The 27,166-nt window shown below is 32.5% G+C and overlaps 1 pseudogene; it reads left to right on the top strand.

The window, feature by feature from the left end:
* The window catches only part of LOC149570981 (poly [ADP-ribose] polymerase 2-like), a 94,152-nt pseudogene that overhangs the window by 55,193 nt on the left and 11,793 nt on the right, over nt 1-27,166 (top strand).

The raw sequence follows: 27,166 nt of genomic DNA, 5'->3' as shown, positions 1-27,166 counted from the left end.
GTGTATAAATACTTTCCAAAGGGGTCCATCAGCTACATGACAATTACCGAAGGGCCCGTCAGCTACCTAAAAAGAACCTTCCTGAAGGGACCCGTTGGCTAATCATACTAGGTAAAGAAATCAATGCATACAGATAATAGATAGGAACAACAAAACTCCTCATATTATTCGCATATGCCAAAGATGTCACATACAGATGATTTACAATGACCCAAAAGGGTGTATAAATACTTTTCGAAGAACCTTCCTGAAGGGGTCCTTCGGCTACATGACAATTACTGAAGGGACCGTCGGCTACCTAAAAAGAACCTTCCCGAAGGGACCCATCGGCTAACACATGCACAACAAGAACCTTCCTGAAGGGCCCTATCGGCTGATAGACAATTTTATCAACAACATCATCCCCCACCCCCCCCCCCCCCCAAAAAAAAAAAAGTCATCTCCAGACGACAATACAACAAAACTCAAATAAAAAATAACCCAATTACATCAAAATGTTAATACTAAACAGCAGGATGGGTCCTTGGTGTAGTTGTCCACGCTCTCAACTCGTTTAGCTGATTCGACATTAGTCTTCATCCGCCTGCCTATGTACCAAGTCCATTGGGAAATGGCGCCAAATGTTTACCATAGTGGGTAAAGAAATCAACGAATACAGATAATAGACAAGAATAGAAGAACTCCTTATATTTTTTGCATATGCCAAAGACATTATATATAGATGATTTACAATGACCTAAAAGGGTGTATAAATGCTTTCCAAAGAACCTTCCAAAAGGGGTCCGTCGGCTACATGAAAATTACCGAAGGGCCCATCGGCTACCTAAAAAGAACTTTCCCGAAGGGACCTGTCAGTTGATACACACACAACAAGAACCTTCCCGAAGGGCCCTGTCAGCTGATAGACAATTTTATCGACGACATCCATCAAGCTTCAGACTTTCCTTTCTGAATCCCATGGATCTCCTTAAGCTGCAAAGCTTCTTGATCAAGGACTTGATGCTTTGATACCAATTTTTTGAAAGTAAAGTCCATCAATATAATTGAAAGGGAGGGAGGGTGAATCAGTTGTATGCCAACTATAAGTTAAATCCAACTTAATAAATCCAAGTACAATAACCAATAATGTGCATAATGCCAAGATATAGAACATACACAATGATTTGTCAACTATGGAAACTCTTGATCAAATAGAAAACCTCGGTGGGGATAGAACCCATAATATGATCTACTAATAGCGAAGTTCCTTGTGAAAGGATGTGACTTTTTTAGTAGCCAAATACAATACAATCAATACATATAGTTCATGTTAGAAGATTCTAGCCCTGTTAGGAGCAATAAGGAAGATAGTTGAACCCACTATCCAAATTGATTCACCACTGTTTTACAAAACAGATTTCAGAATAAAAAATCTAATTAATTTCCAATATCCAAAGCCACTAACCAATCGTGCAACATAATTACCAATACAGTTCTCAAATCGGCATCAACATAATCTTCTACTTTGCTCTAATAAAATTCACATCCTTAGACTACATCTGCATCAATACAACACAATGTGATACATACAACCCAAGGAAACAATCTTTCCTTTATACCTTGTCCTATAACTAATTTAGTCAGCCTTTTGGGCTTCCCAGATTTATAATTAATTATGTAGGACCTCATTAAGATATTACAATAAAGTTCCACATGCTACAACACACTTCACAACTTCCAAAATAAATCTCTATACAAGAGTTGACTGTTAGTGAACATATCACATGTTACACTTTGGCGACCTCCATAGAGAAGTCTCTAGAATCTGGTAACATGAATATAGCATCACGAACATGTCTTCAACCATGATCTAAGCTTGCTCACCTTGATTCCATCTCGCTCATCAGATACACCTGAAATATCAACAACCTATTTCCTACACACTGACCTGCTACCAATCTTTAATAAATCAACTGTAACTAGTCCAATCCTTCATATTAGTATATGCGAGCACAGATATAGCATCTAAACATATTTTTGAATAGGAATCAAAGTGAGCATATTTAATCTGTCATATCCTATCCTCGCTCATCAAATCGACCTCTGCAATTTATAGAAACGATGTCTGCCATAAACTCAAACACATATGTGTTGACATCAATGACAAAGAAGTCGTTAGTGCAACACATAAACATCCAATCCAAGTGCCAACCACTCTCATAATCCATACAATATCCCCTTAATCCTAGCAGTTTCAACCTAGATATTTTACTTTTTGAAGTGGTTTATTCGTGGAAAGGGCTTGGACAAAATGATATATGTACCCACACATTACCTTTTTATGTGAAGTCAACCTGTGCAGCATTTATACAAGTAGTTATACAGGCCCCATCCATGGGAACAATTTAGTCCTTAAAACCATAAAAAATCATACTATATAGTATTACCTGTGAAGTTTTAAAGAACATAGCTTATGATTTTTTCTTGAAAACAGATGATGGTCACATTTTTTAATGTCTTTAGCTATTGGTTGAAGTGTTCAATAGATGTTATTGGTTGAAGAGTTCAATAGATTCAGTCAATATTGCTTTACTTGAAAATTTGCAGAAGATGACAGTGGTGGAAAATATATGGTATACAATCGATGGGGCAGAGTTGGTATTAGAGGTCAAGATAAGCTCTTTGGTCCATTTGGCTCACAGAATGATGCAATTTCAGAATTTGAAATGAAATTCGTAGACAAGACCAAGAACTCTTGGTCTGATCAACACAATTTTTTTTCTTACCCAAGAAAGTACACATGGTTGGAAATGGATTATGAAGGAGATGATACAAAAAATGTAGGTGGATTGATCTACAGAATTGTGATTTTGTTGCCAAGCTTAGTAGCATGCTATTTGGATTTGTTAAATTCTTATGTCAAAGATTTCAATTGTTTTGTATTAACTCTGAATTGTCACTCTCCAACAGGTTGAAATGAATGCAAATGATTCTTTGTGCAAATATGAACCTCGAAAAAGCAAGCTAGATTACCGTGTTGCATAGTTTATATCTGTCATTTGTAATGTTGACATGATAAAACAACAAATGATGGAAATAGGTAAATTCTTTTACTCTTGTGCTTCATGGATATATTTTTCCCGATTCTAAATAAATTGAATATTTACAAAAATACAATTAAATGTTATTGGTTTTAAAGAACTTAAAAAAAACATCTTTGATGGCTAGATGCATATTTGCTTGTAAGTTGAGAACTACAAAAGTGGAATGTGGAACTTTCTCTAACAGATTGTGGGAATTAATATTTTATTATTTGTGATTCTAAATTGATTCTGGATTTCAGTTTAGAATTACAAATTTGGTAACCCTTATTTATTGATTTAAATTATGTGAATGGATTTGTAAAAATATTTAGTCTATTTTCCCTAGTTGAAAATGATAATTGTCATAATAAATTTTTTCAATGAATCGTTAATGATGTGCTCACTTTGTTTTCCCTAGTTACAATATAAAAGCCAAGTAAACAGTCCAATTTTACGTATATTCAGGTTATAATGCTGATAAACTACCTCTTGGCATGCTAAGCAAGTCAACCATCTTGAAGGTAATTGTTATAACATTTTTAAGGACTATATATATATATATATATATATATATATATATATATATATATATATATATATATATATATATATATATATATATATATATACATACACACAGACACACACACGTGTGTGTGTGTGTATGCATATGGATATGGATATACACATATATACATGTATATATGTAAGCATAGACATGATTTTACACTGCTGGGTGCACAAGTAGATAGTAAATGGCCACAGATTTTCCTGACATTCTTGATTTGAGTTATCCGCAACTAAGCAATATATGTTGCATATGTTATCCACAACTAAGCAATATATGCTGCATACTTTTCTTCATAAATACCATAGTTTTCCTAGGGATCTTGGTTGGTAAGCTTATATTTAAGGAATATTGATGCCTGATTTTGTATTGGCATCCAAAGCTAGCAGTTTTGTTTTCAACTTGTGAGACTCTAAACTTGAGCTTTTATCAGTGGGATACCTTTTTTATTAGTTTTGGAAATATTTAAAGTTATTATATATTGCTTGTTTTTTAAAATGAAAAAATTGGCTTTAATTTGATTGAACACTTTGCAACAGGGTTATGAAGTATTGAAGGGAATTAGCATTGCAATTGAATGTCAGAATAGAAATGATATTCGGTATCTTAGTAAGTATTGATTATTTCGTAAATGCATGAAGAGAGTTGTATGATCTCCTTCCAAAATTTCCAACCCTTTTTCATTTCTCAAAGGCGCTTATTTTTGAATATACTAAAACACTTTGCTTCTATTTTCAGATTCAGGTTTGTAGGTTTATTGTTTATTGAAATTTGAAATCTTCAGCATAGAACATGATATATTGCATAATCTAAAAGATGCACAACGAGACAAAATTGTATTCATGAGTAAAATACCATTTTCTATCTCCAACTGCACTCCAACAATTTTATATTCTAGAACAAAATATAAAATTTTGACCTCATTTAATTGCAACATTAACATTGGTAGGTAAGTTTATATATATATACTGATTATGTTCATACATTGATATCAAAAAGATGTGTATGCATGGCATTGGAAATCTTCTAGCATACATGACTTAAAACTCAAAAAACATTTAGAAATTCAGGCATTTTTGATGTAGAAGATTAAAAACAGTTTTAAAAACCACAACGCATGCCATAGATGAGTTTTTTAAAAACTGCTGAAGTGTAATATCCATGGTGACACCACCTTGTAGGATAGGGGAACGACAGAATGGGGTAACAAGTTTTTCTGACAAGGGGATAGAGGGGCCTTAATTTGGGGATGGCAAGGGGACGATGGCAGGGGATAAGAGGTTGTATATACTATACATATGGTACTTAAAATGCTAGTTATGAAAATATGTATTGCAATGTAAGATATAAAGATGTAAAAGAGTAAATTTTTGAACATTGCATTGAAGTGGAACATCGAAGGTTGAACATAAATAGTTGAATCAACAAATAGTCAACATCAGGACGTCCCCCATCCTTGACATAGGTGGTGGAATTTGGTGATGCCGCTGAAGATGGAGTCCCAAAGTCCCATGTGCGTCCCCGTCTTCAAGACGTGGGGCAAAATGGGGGGTATGTGTCTCCATGTTACAGTGGTAATATGCCACTCGAATTTTTATAGTTAAAAATTATAAATAGATGGTTTTATGCAACAAAAACTTTAGAATATTCATAAACCAAAAAATACCCATATTTAAACAACTTCACATTTGTTATTGCATTATAAATTCAGCAATACAATAACATAAAATATTCCCATCTTAAATACAATAGTAATAGTCAAACTAGATAATAAAGATAGAGTGAAGGGACAAGACACTTGGTGTGATGTCTCCAATGAACAATGAGGTTCTCTCCATTGTATCCTGGCTTGAGGTTTTCCATCCTCAGGCTGGTTGAAAGTTGAATGGTTCCCAAATATCACTTCAAAAGAGAAAATGATAAGCGAAAACCATAAACCAAGCATGAAGAGAATGAACCTCTAAAGGTCCTCTTGTAGCCAATTTTGTGTCTCGTCATTTTCCTCTTCTTGACTCTTCTTATTTCTTTTTTTTCTTATTCCACTTTCAATTAATGTTTCCTTTTAATAATAAATTCATATAATAAATATACTATTAAGTCTTTTGCCTTTAAAATAAATGCCATGTCGAACTAAGAGATCCCTCTATTAACAGCTTGTCAGAATGCTCTCAACAAGATGCTTTAGGTCCAATACTGCAATACCAGAAATATGGACCCTTGCCGACTTACAATAAATAGTAAGTATCTAGAAACCATGCTGACTTACTATAAAATAGCTTGTATCTCGACTCCAATTTATTTGAAATTGAAGATGCCTATGTCGAAATGCACACTAATCTTACAAATTCCCAATTAGCCCACGAAACCATGGTGAAAAGGGCTAATGACGCATCAGAGAATAATGGCTAGAAAAAGGGGACATTACATGAAGCTTAGGAAAGTGTTTTGTATTCTCTTTTACTTGTAATATCATCATGTTTTTGTTGCTAGAGAAGAAAAATGAGTTCTCGAATGCTCAAAACATGCCCTAGAATGCAATTGAAAATAGAGGCATTTTTGCATACCCAACCAATTAATGTACGTGAAGACCCAAATGCATGCATTACAATTTGCATTTTTTCCCTAGGAACCCCTTTACGAGTTTTAGAAATGCATTTTTGCATATAAAGGAATGTGCTTGAGATGCCACAACCAAGGACGGTCTTTTTAGCCTCCAACATAGATTTATGATGCTCTTTGTCATGCCCAAAATTCAAGGCAGAAAAACACCAATCTTTTTTTTAAAAGGCTAAAATTGAGTTAATTACACACATACTAGAGTGAGTTGCAACTAGGTTATGACTAATTGAATGTTTTACAAGTTTCCATATTGTATGACTACGTTATAGTGTGTTTAGGTTTTAGGTTTTCAGTTGACATTTGATATTTTGATGGTTGGATTGAGGCATGGTTGAAGGTTTACATTTTTGTTTCATGAATTAAACATCATGCTTTAAGTTTTCCAATTTACCTTAAGGTTCAATAATATCAAATTCCAATTAAACATTACCTATAATGAAATTTCTTTAATGAAGCTACCACGAGGCTAAGGTTTCCATTTGCTTTAATATTCATTTAAATGAACATTTCTTTATCAATCTGGCACCACCTTGAAACTCTTGGAAGACCTATGTGACAATTTGCATTATTAATAATTGAGTTCACATGTATTGCTGATACAATTGACACATTAGATAATTATGAAAAGTTAGGTTGCTAAGACCAACAAGTCCTATATATAAGGTGACACTTAATATATAATTGATCTTATAAGTTAAGTACATAATATATAAAGTATTAAATATATATTAACTCATACATTATGCATTATGTAAATAAATAAGGTATTAAGTCCACATACAAAATAATATAAGTAATATATTATATATTAATATATAATATCTATATATATAAATAATTATTTAAATCAATATACAGATACAAAATAGTATATCTGTTAAATAACATATAATACATATGTTATATATATATATATATATATATAAGGTGACACTTAATATATAATTGATCTTATAAGTTAAGTACATAATATATAAAGTATTAAATATATATTAACTCATACATTATGCATTATGTAAATAAATAAGGTATTAAGTCCACATACAAAATAATATAAGTAATATATTATATATTAATATATAATATCTATATATATAAATAATTATTTAAATCAATATACAGATACAAAATAGTATATCTGTTAAATAACATATAATACATATGTTATATATATATATATATATATATATATATATATATATATATATATATATATATATATATATATATATATATATATATATATATATATATATATATATATATATATATATATATATATATATCTTGATATATTTTTGGGTGGATATTTTACAACCGATAGTTTTGTGAAAATCCACTCACAAAATAGGTAGACCAGCCATAGTGTGTGAGAGAAAGTCTCTCCTACATTAAAGGGAAGGCTCCCCCTTCTCGCCGTTCTTTGGATCAACTCAAGGTAAGCAAAAAATTGAGAGATTTTGTAAGGGGTGTTACCAATATTCTTTCCTCATTAACTTTTAGGAAATAATCCACTTACCTACGGTGTGAGTAATGGTCAAGATGAAATCTCTAACTACACTTCTATCTAGTAGCTGGAAATAGTGATATCGATAAACTAACACCAACTCAAAGGCTGATTGAAAGCATATTGGTTTGGCTTCAAGTCTTATTTGTCTAATTTTGAAGAAAAAAACACTACCATTGGGGTGCAAAGACTATCATAAGTAGGGAAATTCTAACTAGTTTTCATGAATTTGAGATGGTAACACAAGCTACAGTCAAAGCTTCTAGTCAATGCATTACTATAATCGCTCCCAGGCAAAGCTTCAGCTCTGATTGCTTGGTTGAAGGCTTAATAGAAAGCTAGAGATTCCACATGTATTTGAACATGGAAATACCATTCAAAAATACACAAAGAAGATTGTTCAATTTTGGAGGACCAGTTTCAATTCATGGACCTTTCTTCGAGCAATAGTATAGATGATTCATCTCAAAAAGGTGAATTCATCCATCTCTTCCAAGAGGTGTTACATCAGGCTTTGACATCATTGCTCTAGTTATTTGTATTCCATCAATATGAAGTTGCATGTGAGCATGCAAGGTACTGCAAGATACTGAAAAAAATGAAGCTATTTTGTTGAGCCAGTAAATGGTTTCATCTAAATTTTTTCATTTTTGGCTAGTTTTAATTAAGTAGGGTTTTTCTTTGTTTTCAATAAGAGTGCTTGCACATTTTTGTTTTATTAGATTTGTCTTGCTTTAGATACATTAGATTAGTTTTTCTTTTGTCACCTGACTTTATTGCCTAATAGAGTGGATGAAGGCACTTAGAGAACTGGATTCTATGTCACTCTTTGTTTCCAAGAATGAATGAGTAACATTCCCCAGATAGAGTCAGTTGTTGTCTTGCATTTTGTCACCACAAAATTTAAATAAGAGTATGAAACTTTTTCAAACTAGTTTCACATTTCTCTGAGTTTAATTCATTATTTAATTGGTTAGTATTGATCAACCAATCAATACTAATTTATATAATGGATCCTTTTATTGAAGGCTTTTGTTAAGTCTTTTTTGTTTTTTTGTTTGTTGAGCCTATGCTTGATTTTTTTAGCCTTCAACATTCTTTTTCTTGTTTTTGAGTGTGTGTTTGTTGGCTTTTGGTCTTTTGGTTTTGCTCAAGTGTTTGCTTTCGATTTTTCCTTCGATTCGTATATCTTAGGGCTTAATCAGAGTTGGCAATCAAAAGATATGATCATTTTTGTGCCTTAATTGTGGACTCTCTAGGTGCAACTGCATGAATTAAAATATCATGTTATATTTTAAAGTTAACATTCACTTTTTGAAAAATATAACATAAATTCACTTTATGTTATGTTTTTAAGTTACTTTATCATTTTAATTTTTTATTAAAGTAACTATAGTGCACTTTATGTTATATTTTTAAGTTCAGTTGCTTTTTAGTTTTTCACTTAAGTGAATATATTAATTATATAATTTGATTTAATTTTTGAGTTTTAATTCAAAACATCTTAATAAATATTACTTTTTGAATGATATTTGCACATTATATATTAAAATATATAGTGTAAATATTATTTATGACTCGATTAAGTGACATTTCTTCAAAAATTAAATAAACATGTGCTTAATGGATCACTTAAGTTGTGTAAACATGACCTTCAAACCCATTTGCATGTAAATATGCAAATGCTCTTAGAGAATGAGTTTTTGAACTAAAAGCATGTAAATGCCTTTGACTTAAAATATGCAGTCACCCTCCTAGAGTGAACAATCCATATTTGAGTTTTTAAAATGTGCAATGACCTTCCTAGAGTGAGTTTTGCATGTTTTAAAAATATGTAATTGCACTTGGAGAATGTGTTTTTGCCTTGAAACATGATTTTAAATATGTAATGGCACTTGGAGAATGTGTTTTGCATATGTTTCATACATTTACAAATGATGAAGCTGAATTTGAAGAAAGAAGGGCAAAAAACTTCATGTTTTTCCTCTCCAAGAACATGTTTTTCACTAAAAATGAGCAGATATGCCCATGATATGGCTTGAAATCCCCAAGAAGAGGGTCATTTTTGTATCTCTTGGCATTATGATGCCCTAAGTGTTGAATCTCATGCAAAAAATGGTTCATTTTTTTACATTTTTGAGCCACATTTTTGTGAAAAACGCACAGATTTGGGGAAGTTTGATCACTTTTTGGCTCAAATAGAAGTTGTTTTGAGGTTTTCATCCATATATTTTCTATTCAAGAACACGTTTTTTCCTTTAGATGTGAAAAATGCTTCATTTCATGCCTTCTATGAATCACGTTTTTGCTAAAAACACCCAAAAAATTGGGTTTTTCATTCACTTTGTTGTATTTTGGAGCCACATTTTTGCATTTGGGTACATTTATATGCATTTGGGAAAGTTGTTTTCGCATTCAGAAGAAAAAAATGATCAATATATATGCATTTTTGAGCCACATTTTTGCAAAAATGACCCAGATTTTTTGCATGAAAAATGCACTTTTTGTTTAAAAAGCTCAAAAAATGGCATTTCCAGCCCATATGTTTGGATCAATAGGGGCTTTTTTTGAGTTTTAATGCATGCTATTGCCTTAGGAGACCATGTATTTGGCATTTTCATGTCTCATTTTAGCCCTTCACATGTACTTTCTATTTCACATCCAATTCATTGCATATGTTCTATGAGTATCTAATCAGTACTCTGAATATACTGTTCCTCATAGATCCATTTTGCCAATATTATCATGGTGTTAGAATCCATATCTTCTAGTGATGGAGTCAATCTCATTGAAACTTTCATGTTGCAGCAAGTCAATATATGTCAAAATTTCTAAAAAAATAAAGACATCTAGTAAAGAAGGCATGTTTCAAATCAAAGAAGCGGTAATTCATTGGTCTTCATTTTTCCAATGGTTATCTGAGAACTTGAGTTCATGTAGGAATGCGCTAAGCACTTTTCTTAGAAGAAGTTAAAAGCATTGGTGGAAAGTTGTTCCAAGTTTACATCCAGACATCATTGAGAAGGTCTTTGAAGTGTTAGAGACTCCATAATGTGCCAATCGATAAAGGAGAATTCATGACAACTCGAATGAGAAAAAGCTTGATCACATCGAGTTTTCAAATGACAATGGATAATTCGTCAAAGAGAGTCGAAGACTATCAAAAGAAGCAACAACATGGTTATCAAGGTGAATGCAATGACACAAAATATAAGAACTTCCAATTCTATGATCATCTGGGATAACATCACCAAGTACAAGCGCTTCAAAAAAATCCCTAGGATTGTTTCCTTCTTTTCTGTCTTCTTTCTTCTTCGTTCATGTTTGTAGTTGGAGAGGATGTATTGCAATAAATTGTGTAATTACATGTAATACAATTTGCATGTGTAATGACATGTAATCCAATAATTTCTCTTGTTAATTAGACCGGGATAAAGTTGGTTGAGTTGCTCTCACTTTTTCCTCCTTTTTGTCAACTCCTTTGCCTATATAAAGGAGTGCCTCGTCATTGTGAAAATCAAATTTTGTTGTATACAAAAAAAAAAGCTCTGCTACACTTGTGCAAACATAATTTCGATTGTGTAGTACAAATTTGGGAGTAAAGTGAATAAAAAGAAGCAATTGGATTCGAAGCTTTGATTAGAGGCAATTGTGATAGAGAAAATTAGAATCTTTGACTGTAATTTGTGCCTATCATCTTTGACTCATGTTATTATTGTGTGTTGAATAATAAGAGCATAGCAAGTTAAGAAGCAATAGGAGCCGAAGCTTTGACTACGAGTGATTATGGTGATACATAAACTAGAAGCTTTGGTTGTACCTTGTATTACGATCTCTAATTCACAAAAAATAGTTATCATTTTCCTACTTCTGGAAGTCTTTGTGCCCCGATGGTAGAGGTTTTTCTTATAGAATAGAGACCATACACTTCTGGAAGTCTTTGTGCCCCAATGGTAGAGGCTTTTCTTATGGAATGGATCAAAATGAGACCTAGAGCCAAACTTGTACGCTTTCAACTAGCCTTTAAGTTAGTGTTAGTTTATTAGTATCACCATTTCCAACTACTAGATAAAAGTGTAGTTAGATATCTTATCTTGCCCATTACTCATTTTGTGAGTAAGTGGATTCTTTCTTGAAAGTTAAGAGGAAAGAGTATTAGTAACATCCTTGACAAATCTCTCAACTTGTTGCTTACTTTGAGTTGATCCAAGGAACGGTGAGAAGGAGGGGCCTTCCCTTTACGGTAAGAGAGTCTGTCTCACATGCAGTGACTGGTCATCTTATTTTGCGACTAGATTTTTCACAAAATTGTTGGTTTCAAAATATCCACCCAACATATATAATAAATCATATATATATATATATATATATATATATATATATATATATATATATATATATATATATATAAAATAAAATATATAACTATCAATAACAAAAATTCCTAAACCCCTACTTATTTATTTTCCCTCCCCCTACGTATCCTATATACCCTATGAACTGACTAACCTACCCTACTATATTCCCCTCTCACCATCCCCCATCTACCTTTTCCCCCCCACCCTTAGGGTAGCTACTCAAGGTGCATTTATTGGGTTTGGCCAATCAGAAAAGAATGGCCAAGTAGGCAATTCTGCTTGGCCGCTGGGAACCTTGCATTTATGACTTCATCTATTTTCTCTCGGCTGCTGCGCCTATAACCAAAAGTGGGTGCACCTGCAACCTTGGCATGTGTACTCTCCAAGTGGGTGGCTCTTTAAGAGGGAGACTGCATTTAGCAAAGGGGGAAGAACAATAAGGAGGGGGCCCACCCAAGCAAGGGTACACCAATGACATCTTTATATATATATATATATATATATATATATATATATATATATATATATATATATATATATATATATATATATATATATATATATATATATATATATATGTATCAAACTTTACTATAAGTTGTAAAAGGTGGTGTGAGGGAAAGATAAGAAAAGGAATGTTGGGAAGTGGGAGAGGTGGGGCCCATGTGGGGTCTCACCTTTCCACACAAACATTCATCACAAATTTATTTTATATTATTTTCTTTGATTTACTTTCTTTAAAAGTGTAACATGCTAAAATTACAATATGTTTTTGTTTTCTCTTGGATTTTCTTTTGAATAATATTAAACTATGGGGTTTGTTTTGATGGGAAAATATTTCAAAAGTATATTCTCTGTGAGTGACCTTTTTCTTGAACAATGGAATTAAATGGTTTTCCTATACAAAAGCCAAAATCTTGTAGGTGGTGTTTTTGCTTGTCTTTGGAAATTTCCTTTTGTATTTGATTATATTTTTCATTGTCCACTAGGTTGACTTTATGGAATAATTTTATAGTTTCATTTATTTCAATTGTCTACTTTTATTAAGATCAATAATGAACATAGGTTTAATTGATTAGCCTTTCTTCATTCTAACAGTTACATTACTACAAGAATATTAATTTAAACCAAATATTTATCTCTTCCATAGTGCAATTATTCAAATACATCTACCAATCACTATAATGCAACTTTGCAATTAATTCAACTACATGGTATTCATTTGAATGCAACTATATATCTTTTATACATCAAATTTCAACCATTTCAAATGCAACTTTAGTTATTTCAAGAACTATTGTCTATAATGACATGAAATCCTTAAAGATCCAATACATTATCATTCAAGTTTCGGAATGAAGCATTACTGCTTTCCCTCTTTACTACTGCAACGATAGAGAGATTTACATGGTGTTGCAAGCCAAATGATTTCAACATGAATACTATTTTATTTGAACTTTTATGATACATACAATACAATGAGGATGAAATTAGAATGGAATTTCCATCACTCAAAAACAATCATGCAATGAGACAATGATGAGAAATGGATAACTGACATATACAAAATTTGATCACAATGCAACATGAACTTTTCCTTCACAAGACCACAATAGGAGATCCAAAAACTTCCAAGCTTTCTCCAACTTGAATCCACAAACCTATAACAAAACTTGAGCATAACCATGGAGTGCTCACCTCCCAACATAAGTTAGTAAGAGACCATCCCCAAGCTTGGAGAACCAAGGCCTAATGGGAGACACACACAACCAATGCACAATGCATAAAACATCACAATAACAACAAATACACCGTTAGCAAAGGCTTCACAATCAGATCACCTAAGAAACCCATGAAAGAAGGTGAAGGTGGGCCAACCAAGGAGGAGATGCTAATGATAACATAATCAAACTCATGTCTTCACAAGGCATATACAAATCACAATTTCTTCATGTACATCCATCTCCTTATCATTGACAAAATATATTAAAACATCAATGGCAAGCAATAGCTCATATTTCATGCTTCTTTTTCCTCTTCTCCTTGAGAAGAAACTTTGCACAATAGAGGCACCAACTAACCCCTTCACCTAAAGCCACTTCTTCCCTCCCAAGGGCGAGTAATGTCCTTCACACCCAAGAACAAAACACCCTCAAAATGCAAGAAAAACAAGGAATCAAGAGTCTCCGTACCCATCCCTTAACTAAAACAACAATAAAATATAGGAGAAATGCATATAATACATGTTCATGAATCCATTCACATACTAATCTACAACAAAATTAAAGAGTTTCTCTTGGCATGAGCCACAAATGTTGCTCAAAGTAATGGAAATGAATAGTTGAGAAGAGCCCCTTTTTTTGCTTCTGATCTCCAAAACCCTAATTTCTTTAAAACTAGAGAGTGAGTGAACACCCACTAAGTTGTCCAAAGCCCTCTAAAAAAGACCTCCAAATTCCTATCCACCTACTAGCAATAAGTGCAAGCTAACTCTTAGTCCTTGCCCTTCTTGTTTCCTCTCATAAATCTAAGCTTGGGCAGGTGAGTGGGCAAGTTTCACAACTTTTGAAAAGTATTTTATTTGGAGGGCCACTAAAGTTGTATAAGCCTTCTAGTAGTAAAAATTAGGTTCCTAACTCATAGTACTACCATATGGGTATTTAAATTCCTCTAAAATGACACCCTAGGACCACTTTTTTAGCCCTCAAAATTGCAACTAAAGTTTGAATTGGAAATTCTACTTGATGAGACTTCACATAATAACTCTTTTTAAGTGGGATTAGCTTAGGCACTCTATTAGGATGAATTTTAAGTTAAGTGTCTCTTGCCAAACCCTAATTGACATGTTATTTACACATGGACATTACAAGTGTCAAATGACACCATAAAAACACATTATACATTACAAGTGACATGTCACTAATTACACAATGAATCTAATATAATACACACTTAATTTATGTTTACAATTTAAAATACATAATAACGAGGTTCAAATCTCTTCAATAGATTCAATTTTGGCTTCATTGTTTTTACATAGGTTTAGCCCCTAGTTCTCTAATTTAGTACCATGGTTAATTCCCTGCACACTCAATTCAAATATCAGTAGCTCAAGAAAAGTCACACACACACATATCAATTTAGCTTGCATAATTTACTTCATCATTACAAATTTCTAATTTCACTTCAATAAACTTTTCATTTTTAAACAATGATCATATAAAGCACTTGTGTAATTGAAACTCATGATATATCCATCAATTCAATTCTTAAACTTTTAACCATAATTCATCTAACATTCTGAATTTAATTGCAATTCAACTTCCATCATTAGAATGAACAACCAAATGCATATATAATTAATCCTAAATTGGGCATAAGGTAAATCCTAATTAGCATCATAAGTAAAGTCATTAGAAGGTAAATCATCACAAGAATCTGACTAATACCCAGTTCCATTTAAACACTTGAATAATAGAACCTTGAATTCATTCTCATGGTTATTAATATCCAAGTCCTTTAATTTCGTAACACCTATGGTATACAAACATGCTCTAGGTCAACATGCTATATTATGATTAAATCATGTTTTTGCACAATTGGTAAACTCATCTCAACCTAGAATTATAATTTTTTCTAACACAATACTTTTATATTATTAAGGTACAATAATTCACTATTTCATTTTCTAGTTAAAAACATAGTTCATCCATATTTAAAGCCTATAAGCATTACATTATATTTTTGTTTAAAAATTCATATAACACCTTAGCAACACCAATCTTATCTCAAAATATAATTCACATACTAATCTCTATTTACCATTAGTTCAATCTACAACATCACAATAATCACCCGAATGGATATCATCAACACATAAACAATAGCTTCTAGCATTATCAAAAGATCACTTGAGTGGATAAATATTATCACATCTGTAGGGGGTCCTAGCTCCATCCTAATACTCTAGCTCCTTCAATTATAGAATATACATATATAGATATAGTGTATACAAAGGTGCCTTGACCCTATAGCCTCTAATTCATGTTTCCACATAGTTGGTCAAACTCAACACAATGCTGTATTTAACATTTAATCACACAATATTATCCTGCAATCACTTGTATAATTGTTTATCCTAACTTCTAATATTATCTTATGAACACTTTACAATTTGATGATAATTTAATCTTCGAGATTCTAACAATCCTTATGAGAGTATGTATTAAACCATAATTGTAGAACCAGAATCAGTATGCAAAGAACATTAACAAATGAAGTAAACATTCACAAACCAAAAACTAAATTCACATATATGGTTAGACTAAGAAAGAAAATAAGAAGTGCAAAACCTCACAAGAGAAAACACTCCATGCTTTCTTGATTCTGTAGATGTGTCCTTTTGCTGTGGATGTATGCTCAAGATGCTCAAAAGCTACTTCAATGGAGATGGGTAATGGCAAATTGGTAGCTTTGTGAGCTCTCAATTTGGCATTATAAGGGTATGGTTGATGGCTTTGGTTCTCAAAATAGCATGGTAACTTTAGCTCAAAGATTGTTGATGAAATGGCTTGGGATGGGATTCAATTTATAGGCTAAGGGGTAGAGGGATGGAGGGCTTAGATGCAAGGATGGATGAAGGCTTAAGGAGGGCTAAGATGCACTCAAAGGGGAGCACATGGATTGTGCTTGTTTAGCACCAATGGGAAGGTGACACTTGTCACAAGGAGGCTGAGTGTGAGAGGGTAGGGTTAAGGGTTGGTTAAAGTCATGATGAGTGGGGTTGAGTATGTAAGAGGGATGTAAGAGGAATGAGTGTGGAAGAGGGAAGAGTGTGTAAGATGGATGTAAGAGTCATGAGTGGGCTTGTAAGAGTCTTTATGTTTTGTAAGAGCACTCATGACTTAGTGGTTGGGTTTTTTTGAGGGGAGACTTTGGTTTGGATTAGGAAAGTCTTAAACTTGTTTAAGGAATGTGACAACATTAGGGGGTGGATTAGGCTTGGGTTTAGGATTAGATTAGGGATGTTAGAGATGTGCAAGTGGATGGCATTAATGAGGGTGGGTGAGTTAGTGGCTAAGCTTGGTTAGTATGGGTGGATGGGGTGGATTAGGCTAAATGGGGGATTAGAAATAGGTTAGGGGTTTTTGAATTTGAGGATTTCATTTATCAAATAGATTTATTTAATAAATGGGGATTTTTGGAATTAGATAGAAGAATAGGATTTAATTGATAAATAATAGATTATTTGATTTATCAATTAGGACTATAGATGATTAATTAAATTAATCAACTAGGGGATGACAAAGGATTAATTAAATAGAAATTTAATTAATAATGCCTTTTTAGATAACTAAATAGGATTACTAAAATAGTGTAATCAAATTTAGGTGTCTACAATAATAATTTTTTATTCCATCATCTCATCCCACTCTTCTATCCATTCTATTCTCCTATAAAGAGAATTACTTGAGAAATTCATGTTTAGATAAGTACATGCGAGGAGGGGTCCTATAATCTTTTACCTTATACTACCCAAAATGTGCTTTTTATGTGCATTTGCATGTGATAAGCAACATTTTAAATCACTTTATGCACTAAAATGAGCTTTTCTTATGCATTTATATGCATGAATAAGTTTATATATTGAAAAAATTCTTAAAGTATTTTTTTTTATCTGTAAGAGGCCGAAGCCAAGATTAATTACTATTATTTGTTAAGTTCGAGTAGACTCGATTCCACAACCTCCTAGATAAGAGGCTCACAATTTATCATTGTGTTGTAGGCTCACAATTTAATAAGTCATTACTTACCTTTTAAATGCATAACAAGCTTTTAATATGTATATACATGTGTTTATATGGATACAAAAGTGATAAAAATCACTGCTTCGGGTTATGGCTTTTCTTTGACATATAGAACAAGGAATTATCACATGTGAAATGACTAAAAATCTCCACCTTATGAGTAATAATGTGTTTTAATATGACTTTTACATATGCAAGAAGTCATAATGTGCTTTTAGACTCCATAAACATGCATTCCAGAGTATTTTGATACATGTAGTCATGTTTATTTACTTTGGCCAGCTAAAGTGATGACAAGTTGTTTTGACCATTTTACATGTGTTCCCAACTTTGTTTTTAATAAATGTAAATGCATTAAAAATTTCCATTATTGACTTATAATGGACTTATAAAAGATAACACATGCTAAAACATGTTTTACAGTCATGCAATAGATACAAAAAGCTCCACCCTTGTGCATAGGTCTCTCATGTTTTAAATATACATGGTAATTTTAATTTTAATAAAGAGATATATAATGTGTTGAAAAGGTCCACCTTTACATTAGAAATTCATTAAGAACTATGTTAAATCCTCATCCAAATCATGTGAAATTTTAATAAGTGGTTCTAAACTGATCTTACATATAAATTAAACTTCTTATTTCACACAATTATCAATAAAAAGTCTACATGTGAGCGATTTTAGTTGAAGAAGAAGAATATGAAGTCATGCCAAAAAATGCCACCTGCAAAATGCTTAATTCCTTAGTAGCTTTGGTTAGACAATTTCATTTGGGGACTAAGATAGATTGAAATGAGTGGAATTGAAAATGAAGTCAACCTAAGATAAAGAAAACTAAAAGCCAAACTCAAGATCAAGAAAAAACAACTAAAGAAACTACTTAGAAAATTTATTCAACGGAATTTTCTATACGTTTGTCCCAATTTTTTGAATACAAAATTGAGGATGACAAGATCATTGTTCCTAACACAAGTTTGCTTAAATGTATAGTTCAACTATTATTTCAAAGCTTGTAGATGTGAAATTACTTATGCCCATTTGGGCCTAAGCTTCAAATTGAATATGTGCTTATTATATGACTGATAAATTCTTAGAGCGTAATAAGTATTGACATGCTTATAGCTAGAAGTCTTCTTGTTTCACTAGTGGTCACAAAATTTAGATTTGATTTGAAAGCTATAGATTTGAATGTTCAATTATTTTGACATATGCCATGTTATATGTTGTTACAAAAATCTTGTAATATGTTATGAGCCTTTGATTTATGTGCATCATATGTCATTATTTCTTTGTCTCATAAAATAGTTTTCAGAAATATTAAAGCCAAATTTCTGTTGTTTTTTGTTTTTTTAATAGGAAATGAGCCAAAGCCAACATTACTTTTTATTATTTCTTGAAATTAAGTATCATTATGTGTTAAGCTCAAATTGACTAGTACCATTGCATTGTTGGCTCTTGCCTCAGATTTTTGTTATTCCTAATACTTATTAAAAGGTTTCCTAAGAAATTTTATGGTCTTGTACTTTTGTTCGTCTATTGGATATCATGTTTCATGTTCTTCGTTTGAAAGTTTATTCCCCATAAGATGAGTTTTATTAGTTAATTTATATTGTGAGCATATTTATATTATCATTAGTTGCAAACACAATATAATAACATATTTTTAATTACATTTCGTCATCTCACAGTGAATTTTATACAGTGATTCCTCATGATTTTGGCTTCAAGAAAATGTGCAAGTATTCAAATTTGATGTTTGCAAATTTTAAGTATATACTGTAGTTCATATGGTATTTGTACTAATACCTTTACATGATGAAAAATGACTTTGTTATTGACACACCTCTTAAATTGAAGTGGAAGGTGGAAATGGTAGGTTGATAGAGATCACCTTTTGTTGTGTTGGTTTTCTTTTAATTTTCAAATTATTTATTTTTTATTGTTTTTGATTAAACAATAATGACCAAATTGAATAAATGAAGTAAGAAAATTGAAATTCATTGAATGGAAGATATAGTGTAGTGCACTTCATCATTATTGATGTCTAAATTAAGAACATGAGACAAGAAACAAATTAACCATGATAAAAATATTATAGTTTAAAATATAATAAGTGAACTACATTTTTGTGAAGCAGTCAATCCTCTACACGAATAAAAATATAAGATTTTGGGTTCTTTGATAATGTCTGTCATGTAGTGGGTTTGTAGCGAATCAGTGACTATGTGCAATATTGACTACAAAGGTTATGGATGCTTGCACTAATTGTGTTTGAGACCAACTAAAACTACATTAACAATAATAGTAAAGTACTTCATTTTTATCCCTTACTCCCCCCCACCGCCCTTCCTTGCTGGCGCCACCGCCACCTCCCCATCCCCAAAATGCTATGGAATACATTGAAAACCAACACAAGTTAATTTTTTTATGGAAAAAAAGTGGAAAAAAATTGATGTGGTCTTTGACATTAAGTAATGGGTCTAAGCTAGCATCAAGTTCATTCATTCATTATATGTTTCAAATGTTAGAGTTGCAAGCTTAATTTGTCTCTTAGACAAGACATTTTTAAATTTCACCATAATTGTTGTCATTATATGCTATATGCTACATAAAATATTTTAATACATTTCAAAAAAAAAAAAATTAATTAATTAATTAATTAAATAAATAAATATCCTAAACCAGATATTTACTTGTCTTTCCTCAAAGTATGTTCAAAATTAAACAGATGCAGATGTATTGCAAAAACGTAATAAAAGCTAGCAGAAACCCCAAAAGATATTAGACCGTTCTTTCTCAAAATGATACACAAGATTCAAGCATATAAAAATGCATTACAGACCTACAATATAAGACCAAAAAGCTCTCATAAAAGTCCTTAAAACAACGTTACTGCATTATACAACAGCAATACAATAACCAACATTCAAATCCAATCTTTGAACAAAGATTTTATAGTTAGATTGGAACACTTAGAGAAGAACTTTTAAGTGCATATGAGACACCTAAAGTGATGTCTCCACAGACAAAAGGGGTTGCATCCACTGTCTGCCAGCACGAGGGGCTACACCCTCATGCTAGCTGAAAGTTGAAGCTTTCTGAATACTCTCGCAAGAGAGAAACTGAAGTCTTATTAATAAACCAAGCATAGCAAAATGAATGAGTCTCATCTCCCTTTATCTTCACAGCTGTGACTCTTCAACTCCCATCTTGGCCTTTCGTCTTATCTCTCTCTATCCTTTTTAGCCCACTTTATAATATTAAATTGACCTTTTATATTTTGGGTCCATGTTCTGCAAGTCAATTTTAATATTATATATAATATGTCTTTAACTTTTTTGACGTCCCAAAAAGGGGACATTACACACACACACACATATTGCGGTCCCTTGCTGCACCCTATTTTTGGTCCCTTGGGAAACAATCCAAAAATTCATCCCCTATCGTCCTCAAAACATCATGGAATATAGGTATTGATAAATGAATAAGATTTGAAGGGTCATTGATTGATGAAGATTTGAAGAAAAAAATGCAGAAAAGAGTATCAGATGATTGATTTGCTGTGATGAGTGCTTCAAGGCCAATAAGTTTTTGGCATTGAGTGCTCAAATGATGATTCTAAAACAGTATAAGTTATATTTGGAAGATGGAATATGTAGAAAGATTATTTGAAGATCTTATTGAAGAATGCTTTGCATTCCTCCCCATTAGATGATAGCTACCTGTGGTTCTAATCATATTGGTTTTGGGATATGAATATTGCACTATCATGCTTCTAGTTTCTCAATTTTCCTTTTGAAGAAATAATGATGTGCTCTTTGCTACCTGTCATGCCCAAACCTATGAGGGTAAAAACACACAAATCTTTTTTTTGTGTGTTTTTAAAAATTAAAATGCTCTAAGTTGAAATGATAGATAAAAGTTTTAGTACAGGTTCTCTACATTAACCTTCAACAATAAGAAACAAGTAAAACAAATTTGAAAACCTAAACTATCTAAATCTAATATCTATCCTTAAATAATTTAAAACTGACTTCTCTTAAATTCATTCAAATTATCAAAAACAAGAACTCATTAAAAGACATATCGCATCTACCCATACACCTATATAAACTATACTTAATTTTATTCCAATCGTAATTTTATAAAAAATCAAATAAAACATTTCTAATATAATGACCGTATGAATTTAAATTAAGATAATAAAAATATTTCATGACACTTTATCTACAATTTTTAACAATACTTTAACAAAACTAAAACATTATTAGCTATAATTTTTAAAGCAATCATTTTGATTATCATTTCAATAAAGTCAATTAATTAACCAACCATTAATTTAAAACTTTATAAGATAGTAAAACAATTAAATTGATTTAAAACTAAACTAACTCCAATTGAATACTATCTTAATTTTATTAGTTAATCAATCATACATTTAATTATAACTAATAGTCATCAAAACTCAATTTACATAATTATGATCAAAATTTAAACAATCAATATTAACATTTCTCGCAAAACTTCTAATCTAATCTTTTGATATTAAATCAATAAACGAACGTACTAAATAAATTAATATTTACCGACTAATCACTTGCCAGACTTAATGATACATCTACCAACTATTTTATCATTATCTAATTTATACTAAGATTGCGTGCATGAATTTTAATTTAGAACATATTAAGACACTAATATCAATAATAAAATTAAACATTATAATTGCGACTCTTAACTTGTCATATAATGAATTAACTAACTAGTAATTAATTTTAATTTAAAACTAACTAACTAAATCTAAAATTGAAGAATTGAAAAACAAACTAACTAAATTTAATACTTAATAAAAGTAACCCATCTAAACAATTTTTTAAAAAAAAAAAAAAAACTTTTCTTCATAAAATAAATGTAACAATTCAAATAACTTCAATAAAACATTTTCTAACTAATAATACTAATTTAACTATCAACTAAATCTATGAAACTTAACTACATATTACATTATAAATCTACAAATTATACAAATAACTTAAAATACATTTCCAACTAAACTATTAACTAACTTATAACATAGATGCATTAAACTAATTTCTAAAAATAAACTAATCCTTTTAGCAATACTATACTAACAAAATAATAACATTTTGATCTAACTAATTAAAAATTTTAACAAACAAAAACAAAACTTAACAAACGAATACTAAATTAAGAACTATCCTAAACATCTAACCTATCCCTATTCCCCCCTACACCCCATGTCAAACTCCAAAGGGCAGGAGCGCTGCACTTGGGATAGCGCTCTACCCAAGAAAGTACATGGCAAGCTTCCTCCCCAAACATGTGACCCAGGTGGAGTGCAAGGATTAAAAAAAACATAAGAAGCAAGACTAAGCTAAACCTACTTCCCCATGCACTTGTGACCCAAATCTAACAGAGATGTGGCGACCAATGTTTAAAAAGGGTGGGAGAAAGTTTTGAACAAATTCTCTCTGACAATGCATTAACCCAAAAGGTCACTTCTTAGGATAGCAAGGGCTACGAATTTAATGAGGAAGCTAGGATGATGTCACCCTAAACAAGCTAAAATCTACTTAGCAAAAACAAATCGTATCCTTCCTAAAGAGCTCGTGCCAAGAAGGAAGTAATAAATGCAAAAAAAGTTTATTTGGTGAAGGATAGGATACTTAAGATATTTAAGCTATAAAGGTTTTATAACTTAGGAATTTTACTTGATATCATTCACTTTTAATTTTTTTTAATTTAAACACAAACAAATTTTTAGAATATTCTCTGTTTCAAATCAAGAATTATTACATTCTCTCATTAAAACTCCAGCATCCTGTAGGTGGATATTTGACAATTTGTCTTCTCTCTCTCTCTTGAAACTCATTGTATATTTCTTTGCAACTATATTACAACAATAGGTGTATGCATTCTCTTATGAATTTCTGATTTATTATTTCCATGAATCTCAAATGGCCACGCATTTCAATGAAACCCAAATTACCTCGTATATTCATCTACATATTCATTTATCTGTCTATTGTAACTGATGGAGCACATAATTTGAATAACATAGTGACTAAACTAGTCTTATGGCAATTGAGAAAATAAGGAGATCAGGATGATGATGTTCTATTCATTTGAAGGGAGTATCTAGCACACAAATTTCTTGCAAATTTACTTTCAACACAACAACCATGGACTAAATCATATCAAACCCAAAGGAGATACCATACATTTACAATTTGAATCTTGCATAATTGAACATCCTCATTTCATCTTGTCTTTGATATACATTCATATGATGAAATAAATACAAAAACTCCAAGAGAAGAAAAAATTACTCAATCACTTATTTCATTAACAACCTTATTCAAGGGCTCAGCCGAGAAAGAACCAGAAAGAAAACCTGGCTTTGTTGCCATTTACAATAAGGTTTAAAATACAATTTACAATAGGATCTCAATCCCAAATTTCAATATTTAAATCAAATTTTGCCTCATAGTCAAAATCAAGGAATTTGTAATGTTTTCTGAATCTCTTTTCAAGAACCATGGAGGAAACCAATAATTGATCGGGTGACAACCAAGCAGAACAAAAAAAAAATCAAACATGCATAATCATACATGGTTTACACAATAGGATTCACAATGAATCAAGACTAGGGAAAGGTGGATTCTTCCAACAGGAGAAGTCAAGCACAACACCAATTCAAATGCCCAATCGGGGCTAATAACCAAGAACTTTCGTTCTTCCATTTAAACATGCCATACTCATACCAGGTTTGTGCTGATGGGTAGGGGCCCATAACACCCTACCCTTTATCCCTCTTCTCATCCTAAGAAGAGACTCTACACTGGTTGGAGTCCAACTAAACAGACCTTTCCCAAAATTGGTCACTTCTGCCCTCTCCAAGGGTGAGTAATACCAAAACACCTATGCAAGGAAAACTCAAAATTTCAAACATAAACAAGAAAGGAAAAATAACCAAAATAACATTGTTATCAAATCTTTCCAACATACCCACATCCATACAAACAGTGAAACAACAACAAGGTAACATGAACATGAAACAAAACATAAAAATTGAATAGGGGAGATGAGAATTTCCTACCTTCACAAAGAGGTAATGGCAATGAACAAGTTTGAGTAGAGTATCCCTTTCCTTCCTTCAACCTTCAAGCATTCCTCTCTAAATGTAGAGATTGGGTAACAACCTCAACTAGTCTAATGAAGGCCTCTAAATAAGCCTCCAACTCAACCACCCAAAAGGAGCAATAACTACACCCACCCACTTACAATTCTAAAAACTCCTAACTCAACCTACACTATGGTGAAACCCTAAATGGAGGTGAGGTGAGGTAACTCAAGATAACCATGGTCAATTTTCGCACAAAAGCAAAAAGAGACTTTTTGAGTGACCTCAAAAGTCAATAAAAGGGGCTTAGGGGTTGGAAAAGACCCCTAACCCATACCCATACCCCTTGGGTATAATTATCTCATGTTTTAAAGCCTTATGAATAGGTTTAGAGCCACACAAAGGCTAGGAAATAATTAGGACCCACTAACAACTCTTAAAAAGCAGATTAAGCACTAATCCGGATTAAGGGTGACTAAACTTGACTAAGAACCCAATTAGAAAACTGACATTGACTAAAATTGACTTAGGTCCAAAGGCTACACAGCAACCCTAGCTAGCACGCAAAGAACATAAACAATTCACGAGTGTCAAGTGACACCAAAAGAACATAATTATGAGACATTCACATTTACTAAACACGGAAAGAGATACATACATACATCTCACAATACAATACTTCAATTACGAACAACAAGGTTTCCAAAATTAGGACATGAAGATCAGTTCTGTTCCTCCGTCAGTTTCCTCGACTAAAACATCTGCACACTCATTGCGCACATCAGTAGTCCCGAAAAATCACATGTACATACATACGTATCAAAAATTTACATAAATTGAAACATACATAAATCAGGGTTTCTTGCATCCTACTTATATCCTTAATCATAAAGATTCCAAAATCAATGTGTTAATCCTACATTTTACTTAATTCATCACATACATATACATAAAGCATTAAATGACGGACATCAATATCTAAAAACAACATCACACAACATGAAATAATATGATATGTTCAAGTATCTGATAGTGTCTCGACCATCTCGAGTCGTGAGTATCAAAATGATAAAATAACAACTAGGGCTACAGAGGGTCAGGGCGAGGCCTCATATCCTCCCCCACTAGGCATGAACTCCCTCCTGGAGTTCATCAAAAGACAAGGGTATAGAGATCACATCCGTGTTGCATCCTCCCAAGAAATCATGACCTCATCGCAACATTCCCCCTAGACCCTAACTTGGTCCAGCTCTCGACCTCGAGAAGCTAGGGTCTGTTAGGAAATAATAATGATAGTCTCTAGCACTAACTGGCTGGCCAACTCCACCTGAAGCCTCAATAACTGTACCCTGATGCTCAATCTGGCGGTTGTCAACCACTATAGAAACTCTGTGAGACCTGCCTATGTCTCCCACTGTCGGCTCTGAAAGAACCCCTCTCTGACCACTAGATGACTATCCCTGCTGACACTCTCTAGCTATATGACCCATGCCACCACACGTATAGCATGGCCCTTGGGTATAGGATCATGTATCCTGTGATCCCGATTACTGTGGGCCCCCTGACCTGCTAGACCCACTGTATCCACCCCTGGAAGACTGCTGAGTCTGTACTGACTGTGACTATGGTGTATGTACTTTCTGGTCCTACTGTAACTTCCACTGCCTGGGTTTAGAGCCCTGATAACCCTATGAGGGTTCCTGTTGCATCTACTGAGACTATTGGCCCTTAGAGGACGCTGGTGTATAATTTTGATTCCCTTTTCAAGGGGGTTTCTATCGGGTAGAGTTTCGATTCTGAGACCGATCCTGTGATTCCTGTCTGCCTCGAGTATCCTCTACCACTAGTGCTATCTCCACAACCTGTCTGAAGGTGGTAGGGAAGGCCATCTGAACTAGACCCTAAAGTGAGAAATTCAAACCCATGATAAAATGATGTACCCGTAGTTTCTCATCCTTCATGTATTCCACATAAGGAAGGAGCTCGATAAACCTACTCTCATAATGAGTCACTATAAAACCTCTCTGATAAAGAGAATGAAACTCCTCTATCTGTTTCTGTCGAAAATGCTCTGACAAGTACCTCTCTCAAAATCTTT

The sequence above is a fragment of the Cupressus sempervirens genome, chromosome 2 (genome assembly GCF_028749045.1).
Source record: "Cupressus sempervirens isolate cs-2001-9-10 chromosome 2, ASM2874904v1, whole genome shotgun sequence".
Taxonomy (NCBI): domain Eukaryota; kingdom Viridiplantae; phylum Streptophyta; class Pinopsida; order Cupressales; family Cupressaceae; genus Cupressus; species Cupressus sempervirens.
Note: the sequence above shows the minus strand (reverse complement) of the source record. Positions and strands in the feature narration are given on the sequence as shown.